The 19,449-nt window shown below is 35.8% G+C and overlaps 1 pseudogene; it reads left to right on the top strand.

The window, feature by feature from the left end:
- The first annotated feature begins 10,200 nt into the window (after positions 1-10,200).
- Positions 10,201-11,860, top strand: LOC126812586 (uncharacterized; annotated as a pseudogene).
- Positions 11,861-19,449: the final 7,589 nt, after the last annotated feature.

Raw genomic sequence — 19,449 nt, 5'->3', positions numbered from 1 at the left:
TACGTTCCTTGGATGAATGATTGCAAGTGACAAGTGTAATATGAAGTACGCATGTAGTCTTCAGTGACCGAAAACAATGCTGTAGCTACCATTCCTGGTTTTTGAAGGTCAGAGATGATACAAAAACGAAAATCCTTTAGTAATTTTTAGAACCGATTCCACTCATTATTAAAATGTATAGGGATTTAGTGAAGTGGAACATTTTTTTTTCTAACATTTTATTTTTTAAATGGGGACACTTAACCTCAAAATATATAATATTAAATATAAAAGAATATAAATTAGTCAAGTTATTTCTTTAAAAAATACATTCACTGCAAGTGGAAATGAATAATAGCACCATTTAAATCTGGATAAAACATGAAAACAGCGCAACCATTTTATGTAACCAATTGGTTACGCAATGGTCATCTGACGTAACCAAAGAAAATGGTTACGCAGAGCATAAACCCGCAACCATTTTTCTGGTTCTGCCAAAATTTGAAATTTCGTGGCCTGAGTATAAATGCATGTGACTTAAAATTGGTCTCATGCAATATCGTTGTTTACCGATATCCCGCCAAACCTCCATTTGATTATTCAATATATTCTAATCTCTATTGATATCAGATGCTCTAATCTGTTTTGAAAGCACAATTATAAATAAAAAACCTGTAAGTTTCATCGCCGTTATATTTTATATGTATTTCTTACCTGGGTCGTAAATAGGGCTATCCAAGGAAACAGAATTCCATCAATATATAACAATAAATAAATCACATACCAAATAACACTAATCATGTCTAATAATAGGGACTCACGTCTGCTTCCAACACGTGGAGCTGATCGTCGAACATCTTCTGGTATGCTCTGATTCCATCACACTTTGTGTAACAAGCTTGTCTTTGCATGCACAATACCGACCTATGGAAATACGGGTTTTACAAGAACAGCTAAATTTAAACACACAACTTAATATTCCCATCATTTAAGATTGTATGAAATAGCTTTATTACTATACTCCACAGCACTGATAAACAGCGGGTACAGTGGATTCAGTCTCATCCTCTTTATAGAATTTATACTATCTGGCACTATACGACTGGTACCGTGGAATCTCGTTAGCGTTATTATCTATGTAGAATTATTCATAAATACCATTGAATTTGGCCTAATAGCATTCAATTTGTCCTTGTATACAACTTAAATCTCAACGTGCAATTTTGATTACCAAGCTTTAATTGACTAGTGTTTAGTTTGTCAACACGTGTGTAATTATAAGCGTCCCGCTTAATTTTGACGACTGTTCAATAATTAGTTGGACTGTTCAATTACCCCAGGTATTCAATTCTGTTGCCGAACATCCAATTTCACATGCGTTGTTCAGATTTTAACGAAATGTTTATATTGAAGGAGTTGTAATATAGTAATGCTGCCGTGAAAACGTGTACATGTATAATGTACAGGCCGGTTTGAATAACAACAAAATGAGTTCAGTAATCTCGGGAAAACATTTACCGGCATTCTGTATCGGTTAGGATTTTTTTCTAACGCACTGTACATGCATATAACGTCGGCCAAAATGTATGCAACAATGAACAACTTACAATTTTTATACGCCCACATTGAAATGTGGTCGTATATTGTCGTCGCCCCCGTCCGGCGGTCCGGCGTCCACAATTGCTTGTGGACGGTCTAGAGGCTAAAGTTAATATCTGATTGACTTTAAATTTATACACAGTGTTTAAGGTCTTGAGACGAAGACGCCTATTGATTTTCAGCAATTTCCGATAATTACTGCCAGAGTTATGGCCCTTGATCACTTTGAAAAATCTTGTGGACGCTCTAGAGGCCAAAGTTAATATCCAATTGACCTTAAATTTATACACAGTGTTTGAGGTCATGAGACGAAGAAGCCTATTGATTTTCAACGATTTCCGATAATTACAGCCAGAGTTATGGCCCTTGATCACTTCAAAAAATCTTGTGGACGCTCTAAAGGCCAAAGTTAATATCCGATTGACTTTAAATTTATACACAGTGTTTAAGGTCATGAGACGAAGAAGTCTATTGATTTTCAGCGATTTCTGATAATTACTGCCAGAGTTATGGCTCTTGATCCCTCCAAAAGAATCTTGTGGACTCTCTAGAGGCCAAAGTTATTAAATCCTATTGACGTTAAATTCATACACAATGTTTAAGGTCATGAGACGAAGAAACCTATTGATTTTCAGCCAGAGTTATGGCCCTTGATCACTTCAGAAAATCTTGTGGTTGCTCTAGAGGCTAAAGTTAACATCCGATTGACATTAAATTTATACACAGTGTTTAAGGTCATAAGATGATGAAGCCTATTGGTTTTCAGCGATTTCTGATAATTACTGCCAGAGTTATGGCCCTTGATCACTCTGAAAAATCTTGTGGACACTCTAGAAGCGAAAGTTAATATTCGATTGACTTTAAATTTATACACAGTGTTTAAGGTCATGAGACGAAGAATCCTATTGATTTTCAGCGATTTCCAATATTTGCTGCCAGAGTTATGGCCCTTGATCACTTTGAAAAATCTTGTGGATGCTCTAGAGGCCAAAGTTAATATCCGGATATTGAATAAAGCCATTTCACACACGTGTACATTACATGCGCATGTCATATATTTATACAATGTCCACGAGTGTGTTGGCCTACATGTAATTCTCGCCTTCACTCCGTTATAATTTTCTTATTTTGAGCACAATTTCTGAATGATTCCATTCTTTTCTACGTCCAACTTCCCGAATTCCTACTGCATATACATGTACCCTGTGTAACTGCAATCTATAAGTTTGTACATACATGTATATGTTTACGTTTAAAATCTAGATATCTGAAGCTCGAAAGTTATACTAGACGGTGAATATGCAAGTTTCTTGATTGAATCTGCATTTGCTTTTGTAATTATAACTGTATGTAAATCGTGCTTATAATTATAAACAATGCATTTATATAACTGTACAGCTTGTTTTCAGATCCCATAATTGAACATTGTATTTTTATAATATGTAAATATTGAATAAATATTGTTAGAAAAAAAGGAGAAAAAAATAAAAATAAACCTGCATCTATACACTAGGGATTTGGTATCGTTTAGAACAGGGTTTTTAGCGCTGGAAAGTATGCATAGAGTTTACTTTTAAAACATCGTTCGATAATTGATAAAAATCGTTTAAGAATTACATAAATGGTTTAGTTAGTACTATGGCTTAGTTTATTGGTAACGGGTTTAGTTTCTCCGAGAGTCGTTTAAAAATGGCCGACCCGTTCACTTATCTACGACGTTTACTTATTAGACAAGCCGTCTGCTTTCCCGAGATACGTTGAAAAATCAACACACCGTTTACTTATCTATGGCCTTTACTTATTAGACGAGTCGTTTACCTTCCCGAGATACGTTGAAAAATCAACACACGATTAATTTATCTACGGCATTGAAAAATTAGATGAACCTTTTAATTTCCCGCGAGCCGTTTATCCGATCAGTTAATTTTGATTACGATTATTTACATATGAAGTACGAATAAAAAAGGAGAATATAAAAAATGCACACTCATAGATGATCATCTTACCGTGGTCGTAGTATTATATATTATCCATTATCCTATAAACTTAGTATTCCACCATTGACTAATAAATCAAAAATCGGTAAATCACGTCCCATGTAATTATACAATTGGAAATCGGTCTTTGGGGACATATTATCCTGGGACGAATAGTCCTACGGGACGAATGGTCCTAGGGGACTGATTATCCAGGGGCAAATTGTCTGGGGACGAATAGTCCTAGGGGACGAATTGTCCCATACCCATTTAATTGACATGTATACTATCTCCCTGATTATGTCTACTACATCATTAACACTGTTCATCACATGCATTTTGCATACCGATAGTCAATTGGCCAATCACACTATTATACCGAGATTACGTCTAATAATTTGGATGCAGCTATGGCGGGTTTTGCGCCAGGCAGGGTAAGCTTACTCTTCCGGACACCTGTTACCACTGTTTGTCGTGTATTTTGTACACGGTGAACAGTCCATTTGCTGATGACACTATTTTGCCTGTACCTTTTTTTTAGGACTTTGAATTTTGTCTAATTGTTTGGATTGTTCGTACTTGGTTTTATTTTATTTGTTACCATGTGTTACATATGTCAAAAAAGTGATCCTGACAAAATTTATTACTAACTTACCGCTAAGTTAGCTGAATTTCTAATGGGAAATTTCTCGACAAGGGAAGATGCTAGAAGCAATTTTTGGACATTATATGATCGTATTGATCCAATCTATATGTCTACTGGAATCAAATATCATAATGTTAACTCATTCGGTCCAACTATCACCTAGTGTCGACATAATTAGCTACTGAATACCACCGGCTTACGCCACCTGACACTGAGCTAGTGTGTAGTCAGACTTCCTATCGACGTCTGATGTCGGCATCCTTGATGTACTGTTTTATTGATCAATAAAGTTATAAACAAAAGCCGTTTGACTTTCCAAAAGTTATAATCCCATAAAACAATAGTTTCGACTAATGATTGGAATCATAAAATGTATAGGTTACAACAAGGTGTTAGGTGTTATAAGGTCGTAAACTCACTAGAAAATTCCCCTATCAACGACTGCTGCCGGCCTCTTTTATCTCCTGTTCGACTGAGCAATAAAGTAATAAAAAAGCCGATTCGCTTTCCAGAAGTAATTAACCAATAAAAAATATAGTTTGAACAAATGATTGAAGCCATAAAATGTACGTCACAACACAGGTTTTAGGGGTTATAAGGTCGTGAACTCTTGAGAAAATTATTTTCGGAGGTCGCCATTTTGAATGCTAGTCAATATTTTTACGCTTCGTTTTTTAATAATTATTTTTGGTATGGATAGTGATTCAGACTCGGAATTCGAAGGATTTTTACCAGAAGATATAATAGACATAGAAATTAACAATAATAGTTTCCTGGACGACGAATTAACTGATAATTCTAGTGAAGAAGACGAATGCCCCGAAACGGCTAATGCCGAAGTTAACCAACATGGCGGGCGATCTTCGAGTTAGAGCTTCAACGATTTTGTTTGGAAAGATAAAGTGAATTCTGTAGTTTTAAAAGATCTTTATATCAATCCAACGTTTCGGGTGCATTACCCTTTTTCAAGAATGATTTTTTGTGAATCCTGTGACGCCTTATATACAAACAAAAGAGATGACGTCACAGGATTTTTAAATTTATTAATGTACAATGATTGGTTTGAAAGAAAAGGATCGTTAAAATTAAGGATTGTTAAAAACGAGGATCGTTAAATTTATTTGTATGTACAAAAAGGATTTTTAAAAATTAAATTAAAGATTGTTAAATAAGTAAAATTATTAATATAATTATAAAAATAAGTAAAGATTTAATATTTTAAAATAACAAAGAATAGGTCGATTATCGCGGATTTAAATAAAATAATTATCATTGATGTCTTCTAGGATGGCTGTGGCTACGGCTGTTTCTTCTTCTTTTTCTTTGCTGTTGTTGTTGGATGGAACTAAGAATGTTTATAGATTGATGATAATTATGGAGCGATTTAAAATGAATAGTAGATAATGTACTCCAGGATGGCTGAGGCGGTGGTTGTTTCATCTTCTTCTGTATTGATAGGATAAGTTGATACGTATAGTCTCGGTCATCCGGAACCTCCTAGTCTTCAAACGTGCAGAGGAGGAATAAAAGACTAGAATACGTAAGGGGTTTGCTACGATCGGAGTGAAGGTTGTGTGGTTAGCGGAGTATAGAGTTAAAAGGAGTAATTACGTAGCTTTTGGATCGTGAAATCGGTGATAATGATGAGTGGTGGATCGTATTCAGGTTAAATAGATGGGTTATTGGTCACCTCTATGAAATATAGTTTCTGTAGTTAGAGGGCCACAGGAGAAGGATATACTAAGTGAAGATAAGGTAGTTGAGGCTTAAAGGCGAGGTTGTACGAAAAACAGTTTATCTAGAATCTAGCGTATAAAATGAATGCTGTAGAATTAGGGTGTCGATTAGGTTTTAAATAGATATTCCTCGATCTGGTAAGTATTGGTGATATTTATTCTTCTTCGGGAGGAAAATAGGTTTTCTAAATAAAATCCAAGTGTGTGTTGAATTTTCTTCCTTTCAATAATTGGTGAGGATTCTAGTTAGTACTTTTCAGAATTCTTGATGTGCGACTTTCCAGAGTATAAGTTGTTTGGATGGAAAAGTCGGAGTAAATTTATTCTGGATTAATCCAAGTAGGTTTTTCTTTCTTTCCAATAGTTGGATAGGATTCTCGTGAGTGCTTTTCCGAAATCTTGATGTGCGGCTTCCCAAAGTATAAGATATTTGGAGGGAAAAGTGGGAGTCTGTGGAGTTAGTTTATTGTGGCTCAAACCCTTAGGTATGAAGCGAATGGTGATACATTTCTCTAAATATTAAATATGTTGTTCGCATTTGAATAGACCCGTTCGAATTTTGCGGTAAGTTTTGAGGTACGGGATAGCGTTTTCTTGAAGACGTTTGTTGTTGAAATTAGTGGTTGAGACGAAAATATCTGGTTCATCGGCTGTTTATCTCTTTTTGTTGAAGTTGTCCATTAGCAGTACTAAATAGATGGAAGGCGGCTAAAAAAAGCTCAAAATTTCCTAGAGGGGTGGATCTAAAAAAGATGCTCGCCGTGCCTGGAGAGAGTAAACTGGAAAAACGAGGAGGGGTACGGCAACACTCCCTTGAATAAGTAGAAAAGCTGGACAGGCTGGTACATCTACTACTCCGCCCCGCCGGTATCATTTTTTGATCCAGATCCTACGCAGATGTACCAGCCTGTCCAGCTTTTCTACTTATTCAAGATTGTTAAATAAGTAAAATTATTAATATAATTATAAAAATAAGTAAAGATTTAATATTTTAAAATAACAAAGAATAGGTTGATTATCGCGGATTTAAATAAAATAATTATCATTGATGTCTTCTAGGATGGCTGTGGCTACGGCTGTTTCTTCTTCTTTTTCTTTGCTGTTGTTGTTGGATGGAACTAAGAATGTTTATAGATTGATGATAATTATGGAGCGATTTAAAATGAATAGTAGATAATGTACTCCAGGATGGCTGAGGCGGTGGTTGTTTCATCTTCTTCTGTATTGATAGGATAAGTTGATACGTATAGTCTCGGTCATCCGGAACCTCCTAGTCTTCAAACGTGCAGAGGAGGAATAAAAGACTAGAATACGTAAGGGGTTTGCTACGATCGGAGTGAAGGTTGTGTGGTTAGCGGAGTATAGAGTTAAAAGGAGTAATTACGTAGCTTTTGGATCGTGAAATCGGTGATAATGATGAGTGGTGGATCGTATTCAGGTTAAATAGATGGGTTGTTGGTCACCTCTATGAAATATAGTTTCTGTAGTTAGAGGGCCACGGGAGAAGGATATACTAAGTGAAGATAAGGTAGTTGTGGCTTAAAGGCGAGGTTGTACGAAAAACAGTTTATCTAGAATCTAGCGTATAAAATGAATGCTGTAGAATTAGGGTGTCGATTAGGTTTTAAATAGATATTCCTCGATCTGGTAAGTAGTGGTGATATTTATTCTTCTTCGGGAGGAAAATAGGTTTTCTAAATAAAATCCAAGTGTGTGTTGATTTTTCTTCCTTTCAATAATTGGCGAGGATTCTAGTTAGTACTTTTCAGAATTCTTGATGTGCGGCTTTCCAGAGTATAAGTTGTTTGGATGGAAAAGTCGGAGTAAATTTATTCTGGATTAATCCAAGTAGGTTTTTCTTTCTTTCCAATAGTTGGATAGGATTCTCGTGAGTGCTTTTCCGAAATCTTGATGTGCGGCTTCCCAAAGTATAAGATATTTGGAGGTAAAAGTGGGAGTCTGTGGAGTTAGTTTATTGTGGCTCAAACCCTTAGGTATGAAGCGATTGGTGATACATTTCTCTAAATATTAAATATGTTGTTCGCATTTGAATAGACCCGTTCGAATTTTGCGGTAAGTTTTGAGGTACGGGATAGCGTTTTCTTGAAGACGTTTGTTGTTGAAATTAGTGGTTGAGATGAAAATATCTGGTTCATCGGCTGTTTATCTCTTTTTGTTGAAGTTGTCCATTAGCAGTACTAAATAGATGGAAGGCGGCTAAAAAAAGCTCAAAATTTCCTAGAGGGGTGGATCTAAAAAAGATGCTCGCCGTGCCTGGAGAGAGTAAACTGGAAAAACGAGGAGGGGTACGGCAACACTCCCTTGAATAAGTAGAAAAGCTGGACAGGCTGGTACATCTACTACTCCGCCCCGCCGGTATCATTTTTTGATCCAGATCCTACGCAGATGTACCAGCCTGTCCAGCTTTTCTACTTATTCAAGGGAGTGTTGCCATACCCCTCCTCGTTTTTCCTGAATTCTGTAGTGTTGAAAATCGGATCGAGATTTGTGATCCGAATACTTTTGTTTGCTATCCGAATACTATTCGGATAATTCGGAAACGTGAAATTCTTGAACAAAATAACATCAAAAGTTCATATACTCATAATTTCTTACTTATTTCAATGTTTATGAGTGACTGTGTATGCTGAGTATGAAATCTTACTTTCGATTTGCAAATTGTTTGAGCCGCGAAGAAAAAAATGTGCCTACCGTTAGCCGCAATTATTAAGACTATCCATGATAAATTTGTGTATATCTACTCCTGTAATCCGCGGCCCTCCCACTTATCATTTTTGCTCAATCAACACGAATGAAAAGAGTAAAATAAAAACATCTAACATTTATTCCGCCATGGTCGTTTGCCTCATTCTGATAATCTACTGCTATTGAACCAATCAGTAAGTGAGAATATATGTGACCTAGGTCATTATGAATAGATTTCATTGCGGGAAGTCTAAACACAGTGTTAACTTTTATCCCGTAAACCCTAGAAGTAGCTTCTATCTAGCGTAAACCAGCGCAAGGAATGAATGAATATTTTTTTATTTAGACTACTGTTTTCGTTGCACTGCATTAATATTTTTATTAGTTACTATCGCTAAATAATACGTGTGATATTAACATTTATGCTCAAAAATAAAAACATCTAACATTTATTCTGCCAAGGTCGTTTACCTCATTCTGATTATCTACTGCTATTGAACCAATCAGTAAGTGAGAATATATGTGACCTAGGTCGTTATGAATAAATTTTATTGCGGGAAGTCTAAACACAGTGTTAACTTGTATCCCGTAAACCCAAGAAGTAGCTTCTATCTAGCGTAAACCAGCGCAAGGAATGAATGAATATTTTTTTATTTAGACTACTGTTTTCGTTGCACAGCATTAATATTTTTATTAGTTACTATCGCTAAATAATACGCGTGATATTAACATTTATGCTCAAAGCTGCGTACGTGATCAATAGCATTGGGGAAAATTTCAAAGTAATCAGATGTAAAAATGGCTAAATATAGAGCATACTGTACGGAATGTCAGAAGACTGTAACGGATAGTAAAATGAGTCGGATAACCCTTATTTTATATCCGTTAACGGATATCCGAATAGTAGTTTCAACACTAGAATTCTGTTACATGCCCGTCATTTTTAGGACCTGAGTCTGGGCCGACTTGTTTACTTTATTCTTTGGATTAAATTTGTACGCCTTGTTGGCCGACGAAACGAATAAATACCACGCTGAAAAATACAGACAGAAGTTCGAAAAAAACTGGAGAGATGTAACCGCTGAAGAAAGTCGCGATTTTCTGGCCATAAGAATCTTTATGAGTATTACAACGCAGCATAGGACAAATATGTACTGGTCGAGAGATTATTATTTTGGAAATTACAAAATTGCTGATATCATGACTAGGGATAGATCTGATAAAATCTCAGAAAATTTCCATGCTAATGACAATTCTAGGAACCCCCCGAAAGGTGAAATAAATCACGATAAACTGCATCATGTTAGGCCCATTTTAAACCATGTTTTGGACAATTGTGCTGCAAGATACAACCCTCATCAAAATACGTCGATTGATGAAGCTATGGTAGCATTCAGAGGAAGGATCGGCTTCAAACAATATATGCCGGCCAAGCCCATGAAATTTGGTATCAAGTTGTGGGTGAGGGCAGACCCCAACAATGGTTATGTGAATGACTTTCAAGTCTATACTGGAAAAGAAAACATGACTGCAGAAATTGGCCTGACCTCGCGGGTGGTTTTGGACCTAACACGGAAAGTGCAATTTCAGAACCTGATCATGAATGTCGACAATTACTATACCAGTGCTCATTTATTCACTGAATTTGAAAAGGTGGGCATAATGGCCCGTGGCACATGCAGGACAAATCGTAAAAATTGGCCCAAAGCACTCAATCCTAAAGACAAAGACATAAAAAAGTGGCAAAGTAGAGAATTCAAGATAGTGCAAACTGGAAATTTAACGGCAGGGATGTGGAAAGATAAAAGAATTGTAAACTTCATGTCTACTGCAGATTCGCCCTTGGAGACGGTTGATTTACAGCGGAAACAAAAAGATGGTTCGATAAAAACAGTGAAGTGCCCAGTAACCATAAAAGAGTACAATTCCAACATGGCTGGGGTTGATCGGTCAGATCAATTGCGTATGGAGTATCCAACTTATAGAATGTCCAGAAAATGGTGGCTGTATTTGTTTTATTTTTTATTTGACCTTAGTATTTCTAATGCATTTATACTATATAAGGAATCTAAAAACCACCAAAAACAAACTAAAAATGGTAATGTTATTCAGCTATCATTGCTAGAATTTAAAATGAACTTATTTAAAAACATGATCAGAAATGAGAGATATGGAAGAAAAAGAAAACATTTTGAAGCTGGAGCTGATATACCCACAACAACGGTAGGGTGACCCATGTACTCACAGAAATACAGTCCACCGCTGATAGTTCGAGACTACCACTGAAGCGTGCACATTCGCCGTGCCGAGACCAACTTTCTGACAGTATGATACTATAAATAGCCATGGCACGTGCAATTCTCTACAAATCTATCAACTATTACAGCCGTAAAAAATTTATTGTTATTGTAACGATTTTGAATAGCAGTTAAATTAAGCTTCTTGGTTATTACAGCAGATTTAGAAATTACGTTCGTTTCATTTTTTAAATCGCTTCATCATTAACTGTACCGTTAAGAGCGGCATCTTTTGGTTTAGTACAAATAATATCTCTGAATCACTCGGGTTAGGCAGGAACATGATACTAGCAGTAGTTTCACTTTACTTTTACAAGCTTCTTAAAACGAATGTTGAGCTACCTAACGTGCTTATTTCTAAATTCAATTTCTTGTTCTAGCTTTCTGTTACGTTTCGTAAAAAAGTAGTCTTGATTATCCCGACCTGTCAATCAGACGTAGAATGGTCGATAGACTGGTTAAGCGAGACTAATTTCAAAACAAGGGCACGTAACCTATCTTTTACTCAAAAGTGTCTGGATGTTATGGACGACTCTTGGAACCAGTTTTCAGTCTATTATTTATACATGATTAATGGTCATAGTTTATTAAGTACAACATGATCGTTTATTTAGTGACTATAATTGTGTGAAACTGATTTGAGGCTTGGCATATATATAAATATTGTGGCGTAATTGTCGAGATATATGGAGATATTTATTTATGGTGGGTCACCCTAACAACGGGTGGACATTGGCCAATGAAAGTGCGAAAAAGGGCAGATGTAGACAGTGCTGCAAGTCAAAAAAAACGTACAGAATCTTACTTTCAGTGTGACAATTGTTTTGTGCATTTGTGTGTTGTGTGCTTTAGAGCATACCATGAATCTTAGTCATAAAAAAACCATTTAATAAAACTAGTGCTTGTAATTATTGTGATAAATATAAGGGTATCATTGACAACTTTATCTACAGTGCTAATCATATAAATTTTATTGTGGATTACATCAATCATTTGTGCTAACTATGGATCTTTAAAATGTCACTTTATAATTTGTGTGTTCTGTGCTTTATAAGTCTTAAACATTTATTAACTAGTGCTTGTGATTATTGTGATAAATATATGGATATTTATGTGTGCTTGTGTGATGAATGGATCTTAAAAATGTAACGACATAATTCATAAACCTTTCATTTTACTGGGGTTTTTTCATAATCGTTTTTATATTAAAGAATAATTTTGTTGTTATTTTGTATTTTTTTGTAAAATAACATCCTTGTAAGGTCTGATTTTAATTCTACATTTGGTAATATAAACATTTTTTGACCAGAGTAATAGTTTTTGTTTTATGTTGTGTTATCTGAAAAATGTGAGAATAGTGGATAATCCTTTAATTAGCTCTAGGGATAGAGGCTATAGTCTGGTTAATTGGCTCAGGGGATTAAGCAGTAGTTAACATAATTAGCTCTAGGGGTCAATGAGTGAAACGAATAATAAATATAACTGAAGGCTAATAATACAGTTTTTGCCAAAATTGCATTACTTTGGTGATAATGAAAATGTTCAATTAATTCTATGAAATTATAAATGGCATTAGACATCACATGGTGAAAATTTCATGATAATCGAATAATAATTGACACTTTTATAGACCAAAAACCTTGAAAAGTGACTTCTAGAATATCGTCTATTTCTCTGCAACCGAACACGTTAGAAACCATTTTCTGGTATCTGTATGATCGTATGGGTTCATTCTGTTTGTTGATTGGAATCAAATATCATAATTTTAAAAACATTACAAATCGGACTCATTTGAATAAAATATCTGTTTTGAGGGTAAAAAAATACAGTTTTTGCCTAAATGACGTCATTTTCGTTCCCAGTGAAAATGTTAAATTGGAGGCATGAAATGTTAAAAAAAAATTGAAAATCAAACGATAATTGACTCTTTTACAGGCAAAATAATGTGAAAGGTGATGCATGCAAAATTGCCTATTTCTTGGCAACTGCGCATATTACAAACTAATTTTGAATACATTGTCCTCGTATGAATTAAAGCTAAAAAATTAGGAAAGTTGCGAAGAAATATTTTAAAATATAAATAAGCTTGAATTGGTTGTAAATAGCTTATTTTTACACCTTTTTTTTCACCCTTAAATCAAAATGGCGCAAATACAAAACCGAAATAAAAAAACCCCTAAGGCCGACATATTTTGCGTCTGTAGTAGGAGCATTCATCTTCATCGATAAGATTTGTACAAATTAATATTTGCTTTTGAAAAGACCTCACAACCCATCAAAATTTAAGTTTTAGGCAAAATTACGTCACTTCCAGTGCCGACAGAAAACTTTATTGGTAGAAACAAGTTGAGAATTTGCACCAATGAGTATCTGAGTTTTTCTTTTATACAAATCAGGCAATAAATAATCAACTTACAACCCATAAACTGAAATTAAAATGCAAAAAATATTAAAAAGTGATCCTGACGAAATTGTTTATTTCTTGGCAAGGGAAGATGCTAGAAGCTATTTTGATAAGCCCACATTGAAATGTGGTCGTATATTGTTGTCGCCCCCGTCCGTCGGTCTGTTTGTTTGTACACGAATAGTGTCAAAATAGGGTAAATCAAGGTTGTGGACCCTGTATGGGTCACAATTTTAATTCGATTTTGATGAAACTTGAAATGCATGTTTGTAACCTAAAGATCTTGGTTCCTTTCGATATTGTCGCATATCGGATCGTAACTTCCTGAATTATGGCCCCTGATTATACGAAAAATCGTGTTTTTAGCTTGTGGACCCTATATAGGTCATAATTCTTATCCGATTTAAAAAAAACGTATTATTATATCACCGTTACACCCTAAGGAAGGTTGAGTTCGAATTTGGGGAAAATTGGACCAAAATTGCCGCACAAAATGGCCGCCGTTTGTACGCGAATAGTGTAAAAATAGGGTAAATCAAGGTTGCGGACCCTGTATTGGTCACAATTTTTATACGCCCACATTTTCATGTGGACGTATATTGTCATCGCCCCTGTCCGTCCGTCCGTCCGTCTGTCCGTCCACAATTTGTTTGTGGACACTCTACAGGTCACAATTCTTATCCGATTTTGACGAAACTTGAAATATAGGTTTATCGCCAAAAGCTCTTGATATTGGCATGTATCGGATCGAAACTTCATGCATTATGGCCCCTGTTTGTACAAAAAATCACGTTTTTAGCTTGTGGACCCTATAGAGGTCACAATTTTTATCTGATTTTGTTGAAACTTTAAATGTTAGTTTATAACCCAAAGATCTCGGTTCCTTTCGATATTCGCGCATATCGGACCATAACTTCCTGAATTATGGCCCCCTGATTGTACAAAAAATCACGTTTTTAGCTTGTGGACCCTATAGAGGTCGTAATTTTTATCCGATTTAAAAAAACGTATTATTATATCACCGTTACACCCTAAGGATGGCTCAGTTTGAATTTCGTGAAAATCGGTCCAAAATTGACAGACAAAATTGCCGCCATTTAGGAGATAAACACCGACTGTTTAGAATTTAGAGGAGTGTTATTGTCCATTTGATACCGCTTAAATCATTTTTACACAATTAGCATACAAAGAACGGACATTTTGTCGGGCAGTTTCATTTCGATTTTCCCGAAAATTCAAATTCAACATTCATTATGGTGGAATGGTGATATATTTAAACGGTTTTTAAAATCCAAACTCAATCAAAATTACGGTGTAACGGTGATATAATAATACGTTTTTTTAAATCGGATAATAATTGTGACCTCTAGAGGGATCACAAGCTAAAAACATGATTTTTTGTACAATCAGGGGCCATAATTCAGGAAGTTATGATGCGATACGAGCGAATATCAAAAGGAAGTTTGAACTCAGCCAAAATGACGGTTTAACGGTGATATATATGAACGTTTCTATAAATCGGATAATAACTGTGACCTCTAGAGGGACCTGAAGCTAAAAACACGATTTTTCGTACAATCAGGGGCCATAATTCAGGAAGTTACGATCCGATATGCGCGAATATCGAAAGGAACCAAAATCTTTGGGTTATAAACTTATATTTCAAGTTTCATCAAAATCGGAAGAAAATTGTCACCTCTAGAGGGTCCACAACCTTGATATACCATATTTTTACGCTATTTGAGTACGAGGGGCGGCCATTTTTTCTGTCAATTTTGGTCCGATTTTTATAAAATTCGAACTCATTACCATCCTTAGGGTGTAACGGTGATATAATCAAAGGTTTTTTTAAATCGGATAAAAATTATGACCTCTATAGGGTCCACAACCTAAAAACGTGATTTTTCGTACAGTCAGGGACCATAATTCAGCAAGTTATGGTCCGATATGCGCAAATATCGAAAGGAACCGAGATCTTTGGGTTATAAACTTACATTTCAAGTTTCAACAAAATCGGATAAAAATTGTGACCTCTATAGGGTCCACAAGCTAAAAACGTGATTTTTACAATCACGGGCCATAATCCATGAAGTTACGGTCCGATACATGCCAATATCCAAAGGAACCGAGATCTTAGGGAGATAAACCGATCTTTCAAGTTTCGTTGAAATCGGATAAGAATTGTGACCTGTAGAGTGTCCACAAACAAGGGCCATACTATATACCGGAAAACACCATTTTATACTGAATACTGGAAAAACACTAAATACCGGAAAACATCCTAAATACCGGTTTTGGACCAAGTAAGCACTGATGAAGGAAGGTCAAGGTCATTACGATGTTCGTTTTACAAATAGCTCCCCCCCTCCCAAAAAAAAAAAAATTACAATTTTTTTTCTCCAAAAATGTTGTTGATGCCTATTATGTTTTGAATGTTTTAAAAGACGCAATCAGTCTACCTCCATCATTGCCCATTTTTTATTTTGTATTTTAATTTTAGTTTTCAGTAAATTTCAGTAGATTTCAGTGTTTCAGTATTTCAGTAGATTAAACACTGCCCTCGGAGGGCCCCATTATATGCCGGTTGCGCCGGTCTCCTGATTCTTACCAGTAACGCTGGCATCAGGGTGGTACGAATTAGTGGAAGGCACGACTAGGCCAACTCCTCCCTAGGTAACAAACCAGCGGCTGCCAGGCAGGATACGCCCACATTTTTGAGAGATGGATAGAGAACAAGCTAAAAAGAAAGTGATTTTTCCTACAATCAAGGGCCATAATTCATGAAGTTACAATTCGATATGCGCAAATATCGAAAGGAACCAAGATCTTTGGGTTATAAACATGCATTTCAAGTTTCATCAAAATCGGATTCAAATTGTAACCTCTACAGGGTCCACAGCCTTGATACACCATATTTTTACACCTTTCGCGTACAAGAGGCGGCCACTTTGTCCGGCAGTTTTGGTTTGATTTTCAGGAAATGTGAACTCAACCTTTATTATGGTGTTACGGTGATATATTCAAACGATTTTTAAAATCAGATAATAAGTGTGACCTTCAGAGGGACCACAAGCTAAAAGAGGCAATTTTTCGTATAATCAGAGGCCATAATTCATGAAGTTACAATCCGTTATGCGACAATATCAAAAGGAACCAAGATCTTTAGGTTTTAAACATGCATTTCAAGTTTCATCAAAATCGAATTAAAATTGCGACCTCTACAGGGTCCACAACCTTAACATATACCATATTTTTACACTATTCGTGTACAAGCGGCTGCCATTTTGTCTGGCAATTTGGGTCTGATTTTCACGAAATTCGAACTCAACCTTCATTACGGTGTAACGGTGATATAATCAAACTTTTTTTTAAATCGGATAATAATTGTGACCTCCAGAGGGACCACAAGCTAAACCAGCGGCTGCCAGGCAGGATACGCCCACATTTTCGAGAGATGGATAGAGAACAAGCTAAAAAGAAAGCGATTTTTTGTACAATCAGGGGCCATAATTCAGGAAGTTACGGTCCGAAATGCGCGAATATCGAAAGGAACCGAAATCTTTGGGTTATAAACTTACATTTCAAGTTTCAACAAAATCGGATAAAAATTGTGACCTCTATAGGGTCCACAACCTTGATATACCACATTTTTACACTATTTGAGAACGAAGGGCGGCCAGTTTTGGGTCGATTTTCACGAAATTGGAACTCAGCCGTCCTTAGGGTGTAACGGTGATATAACAATACGTTTTTTTAAATCAGATAAAAATTATGACCTCTATAGGGTCCACAAGCTAAAAACGTGATTTTTCATACAATCAGGGGCCATAATTCAGGAGGTTACGGTCCGATATGCGCGAATATCGAAAGGAACCGAGATCTTTGGGTTATAAACTTAAATTTCAAGTTTCAAGAAAATCGGATAAAAATTGTGACCTCTATAGGGTCCACAACCTTAATATACCATATTTTTACGCTAGTTGAGAACGATTGTAGCCCAAAATGGAAATTTCTTGAATTCTGATTGGTCGAAAAGTGGCGTCGAATGAGTATAACAGTCCTCAAAATTTCCTGGGCGACTCACTGCGAATGAATATTTTCTGGGTGCTAGACTCTGTTTGCAGTGGCCAAAAATTCTACACCTCAAAACTTTATTCTTGGAAATCTTCATGAATTTTTTCTTGTATGTCATCAACAATGAAATTCAACCATTGGCTTATTGAAACACTCACCTGAAACACATAAAAAACAAAGTTAGTGAGTGTATTTGAAGCATAATAAGTAAATTTAATTTCAAGGCTGGTCTGACAATAACGGTTGCTATGGTCATTCTATCATAATCAGACTGGTCAAAATCAAAGATTTTCAACAAGTGAATAAAAATACTACAATTTATTGAACTCCGTATGGATCGTAATATATTTTTAAAAATATACAAGTCGGGCTGATACTGATATGAATAGGACAGAGACTAATTTTCATACATAGGCCATGTTTTTTTCCAAAGAAAAACAATCACATTCACAGCGTCGAAATGACAACGTAAACAAGCATAGCAACCACATGCATACGCTACACAGCATATATCTACACGGTCACACGAGTGTATGGACATTTATCAAACACGATATGCAATTTGTTTCGAACCTAGTCACTGCTGGAGTTCAAAATCATTTAAAAAGTACATAAAATACACTTACGATTTCTGTTTCGATCTTTAAAATTATCGCAGAGTGACCTCCCTTTCCAAACAGACACAATTAACCAGTCGCTTAGTGAACCAAATAGAATGGAAATGAATGTTTATCTTACTACGTCATGGATATTTTCATTACGTCAAAATTGTTTTCCTTGGTATTTACGTCATTAAAACCAAAAAACGAGGTCATAATTTTTATCTGATTTAAAAAAACGTCTTGTTACATCACCGTTACACGCTAAGGACGACTGAGTTCCAATTTCGTGAAAATCGACCCAAAACTGACAGACAAAATGGCTGCCCTTCGTTCTCAAATAGTGTAAAAATATGGTATATCAAGGTTGTGGACCCTATAAAGATTACAATTTTAATCCGATTTTGTTGAAACTTGAAATGTAAGTTTAAAACCCAAAGATCTCGGTTCCTTTCGATATATTCGCGCATATCGGACCGTAACTTCCTGAATTATGGCCTCTGATTGTACGAAAAATCACGTTTTTAGCTTGTGGACCCTATAGAGGTCATAATTTTTATCCGATTTAAAAAAACATATTGTTATATCACCGTTACACCCTAAGGACGGCTGAGTTCCAATTTCGTGAAAATCGACCCAAAACTGACAGACAAAATGGCCGCCCTTCGTTCTCAAATAGTGTAAAAATATGGTATATCAAGGTTGTGGACCCTATAAAGATCACAATTTTAATCCGATTTTGTTGAAACTTGAAATGTAAGTTTAAAACCCAAAGATCTCGGTTCCTTTAGATATTCGCGCATATCGGACGGTAACTTCCTGAACTATGGCCCCTGATTGTACGAAAAATCGCGTTTTTAGCTTTGGATCCAATAGAGGTCATAATTTTATCCGATTTAAAAAAACGTATTATTATATCACAGTTGCACCCTAAGGACGGCTGAGTTCGAATTTCGTGAAAATTGGCCCAAAATTGACAGACAAAATGGCCGCCGTTCGTTCTCAAATAGCGTAAAAATATGGTATATCAAGGTTGTGGACCCTATAGAGGTCACAATTTTTATCCAATTTTGTTGAAACTTGAAATGTAAGTTTATAACCCAAACATCTCAGTTCCTTTCGATATTCGCACATATAGGACCATAACTTCCTGAATTATGGTCCCTGATTGTACAAAAAATCGCGTTTTTAGCTTGTGGACCCTGTAGAGGTCATAATTTTTATCCGATTTAAAAAAACGTATTATGATATCACCGTTACACCCTAAGGACGGATGAGTTTGAATTTCGTGAAAATCGGCCCAAAATTGACGGACAAAATGGCCGCCGTTCGTTCTCAAATAGCGTAAAAATATGGTATATCAAGATTGTGGACCCTATAGAGGTCACAATTTTTATCCGATTTTGTTGAAACTTGAAATGTAAGTTTATAAC

The sequence above is a fragment of the Patella vulgata genome, chromosome 2, assembly GCF_932274485.2.
Source record: "Patella vulgata chromosome 2, xgPatVulg1.2, whole genome shotgun sequence".
Taxonomy (NCBI): domain Eukaryota; kingdom Metazoa; phylum Mollusca; class Gastropoda; family Patellidae; genus Patella; species Patella vulgata.
This window is presented reverse-complemented; position numbering and strand designations above follow the sequence as displayed.